A 9,864-nucleotide genomic window follows, 5' to 3' on the forward strand; every position below is an offset into this window, starting at 1 on the left:
GTAATAATGATGGTGATGGTGGTATAGTGGTAGCGGTGGTGGTAGTAGTAATGATGATGGTAATATTATTATTATTATTATTATTATTATTATTATTATTATTATTATTATTTATTATTATTATTATTATTATTAATTTTTATTATTATTATTATTATTATTATTATTATTATTATTATTATTATTATTATTATTATTATTATTATTATTATTATTATTATTATTATTATTATTATATCATTGTTATTATTATTGTACGTATTGGTGGTATTACTATTGTTGTATTTTTTTTTGGTGGTTATTAATGGTATCAGTTTATTGTTTGGTCCCATTTGCCATTATTTTCCACTTTCATGTATGTGGTCATCAAATTGTATGATTAATTGGCGAAAGCCTAAGATTGAATAAATTTTGTAATATCGTATGGTAACCATCATTGTCGACGACATCGTCGTTGTCATCATAATCATCATCATCATCATCATCATCATCATCATCATCATCATTAACAACAACAACAACAATATTAACAACAAGTACAACAATAGCAATAAAAACAATATCAACATCACCATACAATTTCCGTCATCGTCTCCACAACTATCATTCTAACCAACTGCACCACCAAAACCACTACCATAATTACCCCTCACCGCCTCGTCTTCCTCCTCCTCCTCCACCACCACCACCACCGCTACCACTATTCCAACCACTACCACCACCGGCACAATCATTCTGACCACCAAGACAGCAGTAAAAATTATGCAATTTGAGCTCTGAATGAAACTCGAGTCATATCGCTGTTGTTGCTTCTCCATGAAAACTTTAAGGTTACTACGTACTACTGAAAACCAGAAATATGTAAAAGCAATATTAATATCGCCGTTGAGGGATTAAAGCATCTCTTTAATTTTTCGAGTGAAGGAAATGGACTTGTATTGTCAAGGTGTTGTCGCATTATGTCTCGTCGCTTTATTTTTTAGTTGTATTCTCTTTCGTGATTCATTTTTGATTACGTTTGGAAGAATTAAAATCTACTGGTATTGTCATTTCATTGTGAATGTGATTATTGGTGGTTGAAATATTTTTTGTTTAAAGGCGAAAAAAAAATCAAAAAAAAATTTTATTAAAAAAAAAACAAAAAAATAAAAAATAAAAAAATATATATATATATATATATATATATTATATATATATATATATATATATATATATATATATATATATATATATATATATATATATATATATGACCGAATCCTCTTTGCCCAACCATTGTAAATAGGCTAGAACCGCCACTGAATGAAACACTACAGACGAATGAGATAATAGAGACTTTCAGCAAATGATAATTTTGGACTTAGACTTAGACCTTAATTTATCACGTGATCGCTTATTATAGAAAAGGAATTCCTTAGTGACGAGTGCAAAAGTTTGTCACTTTGCTGTCGAAATTATTGTGTCCGATTCGCACCCTATTTATGATGCAGTTGGCTAAAAAAAAAAAGGTTAGTACCATTTAGAATTATTGATTTATGTCGATTTCTTTTCATCACAAACCTATGTATGTAATGCATTAAATATGAATATCTTTGGGGTCCTGTAAAAACCTCCAATTGTCCAGTGTCAGTCGAGTACACAATTCTTTGACTTCGGCCTCCGGTGTCTGTTCGTACAGAGATGCGTCCCTCAAGAAAGCAATGAACCAATTTCTCAGCTAACGCTTGCATTAGATTATTTTCACTGTGTTATTTATAAAAGAGGACATGTTTTTGTCAATAAATATATTTAATATTGAGAGAAAGTCCTCTTTGAAACGTTATACGGGCCGTACGCAGAGCTAACTATTTAGAAAAAATGACCCAGATTGTTTTCATAATTAAATGCAAATGACCCGAACTATGCTAGAATTCACCCCTAGGCTTGTCATGCGCATTCAATTTGTTTACACATTGCTTAGCAGCAGACTCAAGTTGTCTATGTCCAGGGAAACTCAGAGTGTGGTCCCTCTGTTCGTTTTGGGTTGTCCGCAATATTTTTTAGTATCAAGCAATGCAATGAGAATGAGGTGTGAATAGTTTTTAATCTCATTCACCTTGGGAAACAAAATAAATAAATAAAATCCCGACCGAAGTGGGTGGCTTTAGGAATCGCTCACGGTAGCCTACTTGATATAAACTTATTATACGAAGTTAACTATTAATCATCCATGTTGAATAATAAAAGTGCTGAAAGAGAAAGAATGAAGCTTTTTTATACCCGACACGACGTCACAAACACACACACACACACACAGAGGCAGAAACAACACACCACAGGGACTCACAATGCTTCATGGACATAAAGCAGTTCACAACAACACAGCTGGGAAAAACAACAATCCAGAACACACAACAAATTATAATACGTTCCCTCCAGAGGAGAGCCAATTCGAGTTTCTCTATCTATTTCTTCCCTTTTATATAATATTTCTACAACAACTACTACTAGATACTACTACTACTGTGCGGCTATGTGGTCTTGTGGTATGACACTCGCTTTCAGATCGGAAGTTCCTGGGTTCGAACCTCGCTCGGCACATAGTTGAGTCCTTGGCTGGAAAAGGCTCTTTACTCACATTCTCTCGCCGTACTCAGGTGTAAAATGAGTACCTGGCCGTTAACAGGCGTCATGTCCCGTCCTACACGTTAGGTGTTGCTGTTGGCCGGGGACCCCTTGTAAAGCGCTTTGAGAACGTTTAGTGGATATTGCGCTAGATAAAAGCTCAATTTTTTTACTACTACTGCTACCACTACCAAAATATGTTGTCTTGGGGTATGACACTCGCCTTTGGGTTGGAAGATCCAGGGTTTGACTTGCACTCCCTCCATGGGTAGTGCATTGGTGGTCTTTGAAAAATGCTCCTTATTCAAATTCTCTCAACGTACTCATGTTTAAATGAGTACATGGCGGTTAACAGCGTTATCTCTGTACGACAAATTGACAGGCATCATTTTTCGTCCTACAAGTTAGGTGCTGCTGTTGACTGGAGACCCCCTATAAATTGCTTTACTTTGAGCGCGTTCAGTAGATATTGCTCTTTATAAAAGCTCTTTAAAAAAAAAAAACAAACCTATTTCTACTGGTGGTGGTGGTGCTACGACGGCAGCGGTTGTTGCTGCTGCTACCACTATTACTGTAACACTACCAATGATACCACCACTACTATATTATAGTCACTGCTACTACCACAAATGGGTATTTTGTTTCAGCGGCACAGTGTCTCGTCTTGTCACAAAGGTCAAGCAATGCTAAGTGTGATCAGTGGTTGGATAGGTGACAGTGCTAACACATTACCCCCTCAATTCACTGTGAATGAGTACCGACTTCAGGCAGTGACGGATTTTGTAAGAATATTAGTTCTTAAAGGAAGTTAAAAACTCGAATCGCACTGTATGAAAGGGGTATATGGTTCCAAACAACCTATTGGAGTCTCACCCACCATCTGCATCTGAGGGCCATTATATATATATATATATGACTTGTCAAAGCAAAAAAAACATTATTAAAAAACATATTGCAAGTTTATACATATCGCTTTTATTGTCTTTTCATTTATAATGTACATACTGATAATCACAAAATCTATAGATTAGATGTATCTCCACTACAGGTATGTTTGTATTCTCATCCTGTGAAGAGAAGGAGGGAAAGGAAAATTTTAAAAGTGTGATTAAATGCCTCCAGAAAAAGATTTGGTCAATAAATCATCTTAAAAAAAAACAATAGAAACGTTTGTCTTTCTTTTTTCAATTTGTTAAAAAATTTAATGCACCTATTTTCTCTGCTCTATGGCTGCATCAGATAATTTTCAAACGAATAAAGGAAAATTATGCATTCAGAATCAATTAATTTGAAATTTTATACCAACTTACCATGCAAGTTGAAATCAAGATAATTTGCAATTATCTTGATTTATTTTGCCAGAAACATGTTGCAAACTATCAAACTGATATAATCTGAAGGAATACTATGTATATACACTTATACCTATTCATCTTGAGATATATACCTTGAATATCCAATACATAAACGTTGAGCCTAACAGTAACAGTCTCAATTCATGTTAAAAGCTGCCAGTTGCTCTTCTTCTCATTTCCCTCCTTCAGTCTGCTTCCTGTACAGTCTCCATGACACATGTTAGATTTGGTTTCTGCAATTCAGTTTTTAAAATCAAAAAGTTGTTTTTACTATATAAAGTAATTTTTCATATATTAAAAACAAAACAAAAAAAAAAAAAAACATATTACATTTAGTGAAATATGTACAACAAATGGTAGATTATATTATATTTTCAATAGCAACTGCAACATTTCATGGTCAAAAGACCAATCTATCAAATTATAGGTACTGATATTACAAATCAGCTACAATTAGAGTTTTATGCACTCTTATCCTGCCTATTGATAAATGTGAACAAGAAAGAAAAGAATAAAATATATTTAATATAGAAAAAGTTGGCAAGATAAAGGGTATATACTGTAACAAAATATATTGTTGCAAAATGTCTTCATTTGCAAAACCAAAAAAGCAATTTTTTGGCATATTTATTTGACTTCCCTATGTAAAAGTATATGATAAGCACACTGGTAATATGAATCTGTTGTATAAAGAGACAGGAGCCAATACCAATGACATGGAGTGATAGCTGTCGAAATTTAGATCATCTAAGGATCTTCATAATAAGGCTTTTAACTTGTACTAGCATTAGAAAAAAGTTAAATAGAACTTTAAAATTACGGCAAGATTTTAAAATTTGAAAACGCTTGAAAGCAAAAAAAGGGTTTCTGTTCTCTCTGCTTAATCGCCACCCTCAAGATTCTAGACTATGGATCAATAGGTTAGGTTAATACAGCTGAGAGATTGTATAAATACTATAGAATAATTTGTTTAAATATTGAGTGAGAAATTCTATAAGATACAGTAAAGTTGAAAGCTATTTTGATAATCTTGAGGGTAAGGCTCAATGATAATAAGAACAAATACAAATAATAATAATAATAATAATAATAATAATAATAATAATAATAATGAGATGATGATGATGATGATGATGATGATGATGATGAATGATGATGATGATGTCATGATGATCTGATGATGATGAGATGATGATGATAAAATATAATAATAAAGATAATATAATAATATTAATAATAATAATAATAAAATATATGAATGATGATGAGATGATGATGATGAGATGATGATGATGATGATGAATAGATGAGATGATCATATAATATATAATGAATAATGATAAAAATAATAATAATAATAATAATAATAATAATAATAATAATAATAAAATAATAATAATATAATAATAATAAAATAAATAATAATGATACCCGATGATCAAGATGATGATGATATGATGATGATGATGATGATGAAATGATAATAATATATAAATAATAATAATAATAATAATAATAATAATAATAATAATAATAATAATAATAATAATAATAATAATAATAATAATAATAATACATTTTCGTAAATATTGATTGGTTAATTGCCAGAAATTTTAAAAAGAATTCTCAATTGTGAAACTAACAGATCTCTTTAATAGTATTTACAATACAGGCTATATTCCAGACGAACTTGCCAAATCGGTTTACATCACGCTACCGAAAAAAACCAAAGGCGACAACTTGCAGTGATTTCCGCACAATAAGTCTGATGCCCCATGTAACTAAATTATTATTGAAGACCATCCTAGAAAGAATCAGGTCTACCATCGATAATGAAGTTGGCGATGTACAGTTTGGCTTTAGAAAAAATAATGGGACAAGAGAAGCAATTTTCTGTTTAAATAATATCACACAAAAATACCTTGATCATCAAAAAGAAATCTATGCATGCTTTATCGATTACGCAAAAGCATTTGATTGGGTACAGCATGGAGAATTAATGACATGTCTGGAAAAGGCAGGCATTGATGGCAAAAATATACGGCTAATCACAAATCTATATTGGCACCAAAAAGCAGCCATCAGGATTCAGGGCGATCTGTCACCTTTCACGCCAATTAAAAGAGGAGTTCGTCAAGGATGTATCCTCTCTTCATATCTATTTAACCTGTACACAGAGTTTATCTTCCGTAAAACCGAGCACATTCCAGGTATTGTTATTGGAGGTAGGAGGATAAATAATCTGAGATATGCAGATGATACAGTATTGTTGGCATCGAACGAGACAAATCTACAGATCCTTGCAAATCAAGTAAACCTGAACAGTACAGCAAAGGGTCTAGATATGAATGTTCAAAAGACGAAGGTAATGGTCATTCAGAGAAGCCTGAAAAAATCGCAAAAGTCCAAATTAATAATCAAAACATCGAACAAGTAGATTCTTTTAAATATCTTGGACAGACAATGACCAACAACGGAAAGAATGAGCTGGAAGTGATAAACAGGATTGCTATAGCTAAGTCGAGGTTCAGCCAACTGAATAACATTTTAACTTCGCAACAAACGCAGATGAAAACGAGAATAAGAATACTCAAATGTTATGTCCACTCAGCACTTCTTTGCGGCTCAGAAACATGGACCTTGAACAAACAAATAGAGAAAAGAATTGAGGCCTTTGAAATGTGGACTTTCCGTCGCCTTGGAAAAATCAGTTGGAAAGAAAAGAAAACAAATCAAGAAGTCTGTGACATCCTTGATATCAGACCGACCCTAATGAAAGTAATAAAAACAAGAAAACTAAGGTATTTTGGACACCTAAGACGCCATCAAACTGTCAACAAGGACATTCTTGAGGGTAGAGTTGAGGGGAAAAGAGGAAGAGGCAGGCCAGCAAGAACTTGGATAAATGATGTGAGGACATGGACAGGATTGTCGGCAGCCGAATGCAGTCAGCAAGCCGTCAACAGGGAAGATTGGCGTGTCATTTCAAGTCGACCTCAACCCATGAGATGACACTGGAAGAAGAAGAATTGCCAGAATGTGGGCAGGGCAATACTCCCAAGACTGCACACCAATATATCAAGAAATACAGAGGCTCATGATTGTTATTTTATTTAAATCTGAAAAAAAAAAGTTTTTGATTCAGTTGGAATAATTATGGCAGTCCACAGTATTTTCTCTTGGTTAGAAACATATAAAGCAATATCATCTCACATTCAGTCATTGAATGATATTCATATAGAGCTAACAATGAACAAGAGCTATAATTACCACATTTCATTACTATTTTCAATGGATTTATTTAACTGCTGGTATTGAATGAAAATTTGGAATTAATATAGCAATGTTTGAATAGATAGATGTGTCTAATATATGTAAATGTGAAACTTATTCAGAGAGTAGAAAGCACTTGTTACAGTTTGTTGCTTCGTGTTACAGAAACAGGAATAAATCTAGTTCCATGAGCCTTATGACTCTAAAGAACCACACATTTCAATGTAAGGTGAAATACCATTTAGTGTTTTAATAATATAAACATGACCTATGTCTTAAATTTTTTGCTTATATTCAATAAAAACATTAGAAAACACAATGAACCAAGACCTCAGATACCACAAGGTTGTAAAACCGTTGTGTCAGGTCTCATTTTATCAGAGATTTAATTGAAGACATGTTTTCTTTTCTTAACTCTTTGGTCACAGTAGCCAATTCGAATGAACTGAAAAATGAATGCCTCTTGATTTCAATTTAAAGTCAAATAAAATATCTGATCTAAATTTTTTTTTTAACCCCATCAATTGAGAGAGCTTTCTTATCATTCCGTAGGCAAAATCTAAATAAGACACATTTGACAAATATAGTATTTCATATGTATGACAAAACCCTACGCGCTTCTTGTTATTAAGACTCTTGATTACTGGCGGTGATGAAAGAAATGGGCTAAAAATAAATCAAAAGTAGGTAATCTAAAGTAATCAGAGAGTTTTTAAAAAAACAAACATCAACCCAATGTAAATTCGTATTAAGCTGCAGTATCAGGCCCCTCTATCATTACCCCCAAAAATTGATTGAACTGATAGGGATGTGTATAAAACTTTAACAAAAACACACAACCCCTCTCCCCCCCCCCCCTCCACAAAACACACAAACATTCATACTTTTTTGGTATATTCATTTTTCTAGAACCAGGGGAGACTCGTTGCCGAACGATAACCCCCCCCCAGCCCCAATACACACACCTATTTCGTCTTAATTTTTAAAAGCACTATTAAATTTACACATTATTAAAAAATATAGTACAGTGAGGGTCCCAGGATAGAAATTAAGTAAATAATTAGGTAAGACGAAAACATTTGACCCTCCTCCCTGCATCTTACAATAAAAAGCCTTTTATCTTTCTCACACTTGTCAAATAAGGCGAAACAGCTTAGAAGATGCTAAGTGTCATAGTTTGGCACTTTTCAAATATCAAAGATGCGACAAGGGGTTGAGTAGGAGAATTTGGTTGTTGTTTTTTTAATGCCCCCCCCCCCCCTTTCCACCTGCCCCCTCTCATTCTTTCATCCTTCACCCCACTCTGCCATTCCTTCCCCACACTCTAAGCAAAAATCAAAACAAAACAAAAACAAAAATAAAGTATTTTGTGGCAAAGCGGCTACCACCTTAACTCCTGCAAATAACTTAAGATATTGAAGGTCAGTAGCAGGGATCCCTTATTTGTTACTTTTCCAGCAATGAGCAGGTATCGACGTGTACATATATGCAGGTCTGACATACGAATTTATAGGCCTAGTTTAATATTTTTGTTATGGGCAAAATTTCGTGTCATTAAAAAAAAGCCATTACAACAATGAGCCAATAATGAATTGGATTATCAGACCTGCAAATAAGTGCACGTCGGCAGGTATCTAGAGACCTAAAGGTTGTTCCAAACTCGGAACATATTGCAAGGACAAGGCGAGAGTAAATAATACGACTAGGCTTGACTTTTGCCAGTTGAAAGTGGTGAAAGCGACGCACTACGACAGATGGGATTTCTTTTATTTTACTTATTGGTTTTAAAAATTATTTTGTTTTGCTTCTGTTGACATTCCAACCTACTAATGGGGGTTCTGCTTTTTCTTTTCTTTTCTTTTTATATTTTTTTTGGGGGGGGGGGGGGGGGGGGGTTAAATATGATGGATACACACGTTCTAGATTGTAGCTGTTACCCACAACACGACAATATAAAAATATTATCCACCTATTATTATGAAAAGTGTTTTTCCTCAAACAGTATCAGAATCGGTCACTACTTGAACATGAAGCAGACATGAGCGAAGGAAACGTCAACTTTGTAATTGAGAATATCGGCGAGTGGAGCTGTCTCCTAACACAAAGCGAAGTGAATCGTAGACTAGAGAAAAACATCTACAAAGCATTCTAGAATTATGCGAGTGAAACATCCAAAGTTAAAGACCGGAAAGCTACTACGTGTTAACATTGAACTAAATATTTACCTTCTCTTAAAGCAATCGATGCAGATTACAAACTCAAACACTGAAAATGAAATTGAATTATTTGGTCTCCGGTTCATTGCTGCTGATTAGGAACGTTAGACGCCGGACAACGTAGCGCCCAAAATAGATCTCCCGTCTTTGTTGTTTAAATTATAGATAATACACTTTCAGTTAAAACAAACATGTGTAAATAAAATTTTAATGTAGTTAACTTCAACATATGTCTAAATTATTCTGAAAATCAGGTTACAGATAGTTCTTGTTTTGTTCACACAAGCTCATTAGTTTTTGAATAATCAACTTTACCTGGTCTAAAAATAGATTGACAGTTATTTTTGATAAATTTCACCATTTATTTAATAAAATATCAATATCTAGACATTGTTTGATGCACGATCGAGTGTTTG

General features: G+C 33.5%; 1 long non-coding RNA gene across 1 annotated transcript; it reads right to left on the minus strand.

The window, feature by feature from the left end:
* Positions 1-3,556: 3,556 nt before the first annotated feature.
* LOC144975711 (uncharacterized) lies at positions 3,557-9,570 on the minus strand. Its single transcript, XR_013645968.1, has 3 exons — positions 9,458-9,570; positions 4,052-4,192; positions 3,557-3,671 (listed from the first exon to the last, which is right to left on the minus strand). It is a non-coding gene; the product is annotated as an uncharacterized LOC144975711 (long non-coding RNA).
* Positions 9,571-9,864: the final 294 nt, after the last annotated feature.

The sequence above is a fragment of the Berghia stephanieae genome, chromosome 6 (genome assembly GCF_034508935.2).
Source record: "Berghia stephanieae isolate SIO BIC M18660-M18661 chromosome 6, UCSD_Bste_1.3, whole genome shotgun sequence".
Lineage (NCBI taxonomy): Eukaryota > Metazoa > Mollusca > Gastropoda > Nudibranchia > Aeolidiidae > Berghia > Berghia stephanieae.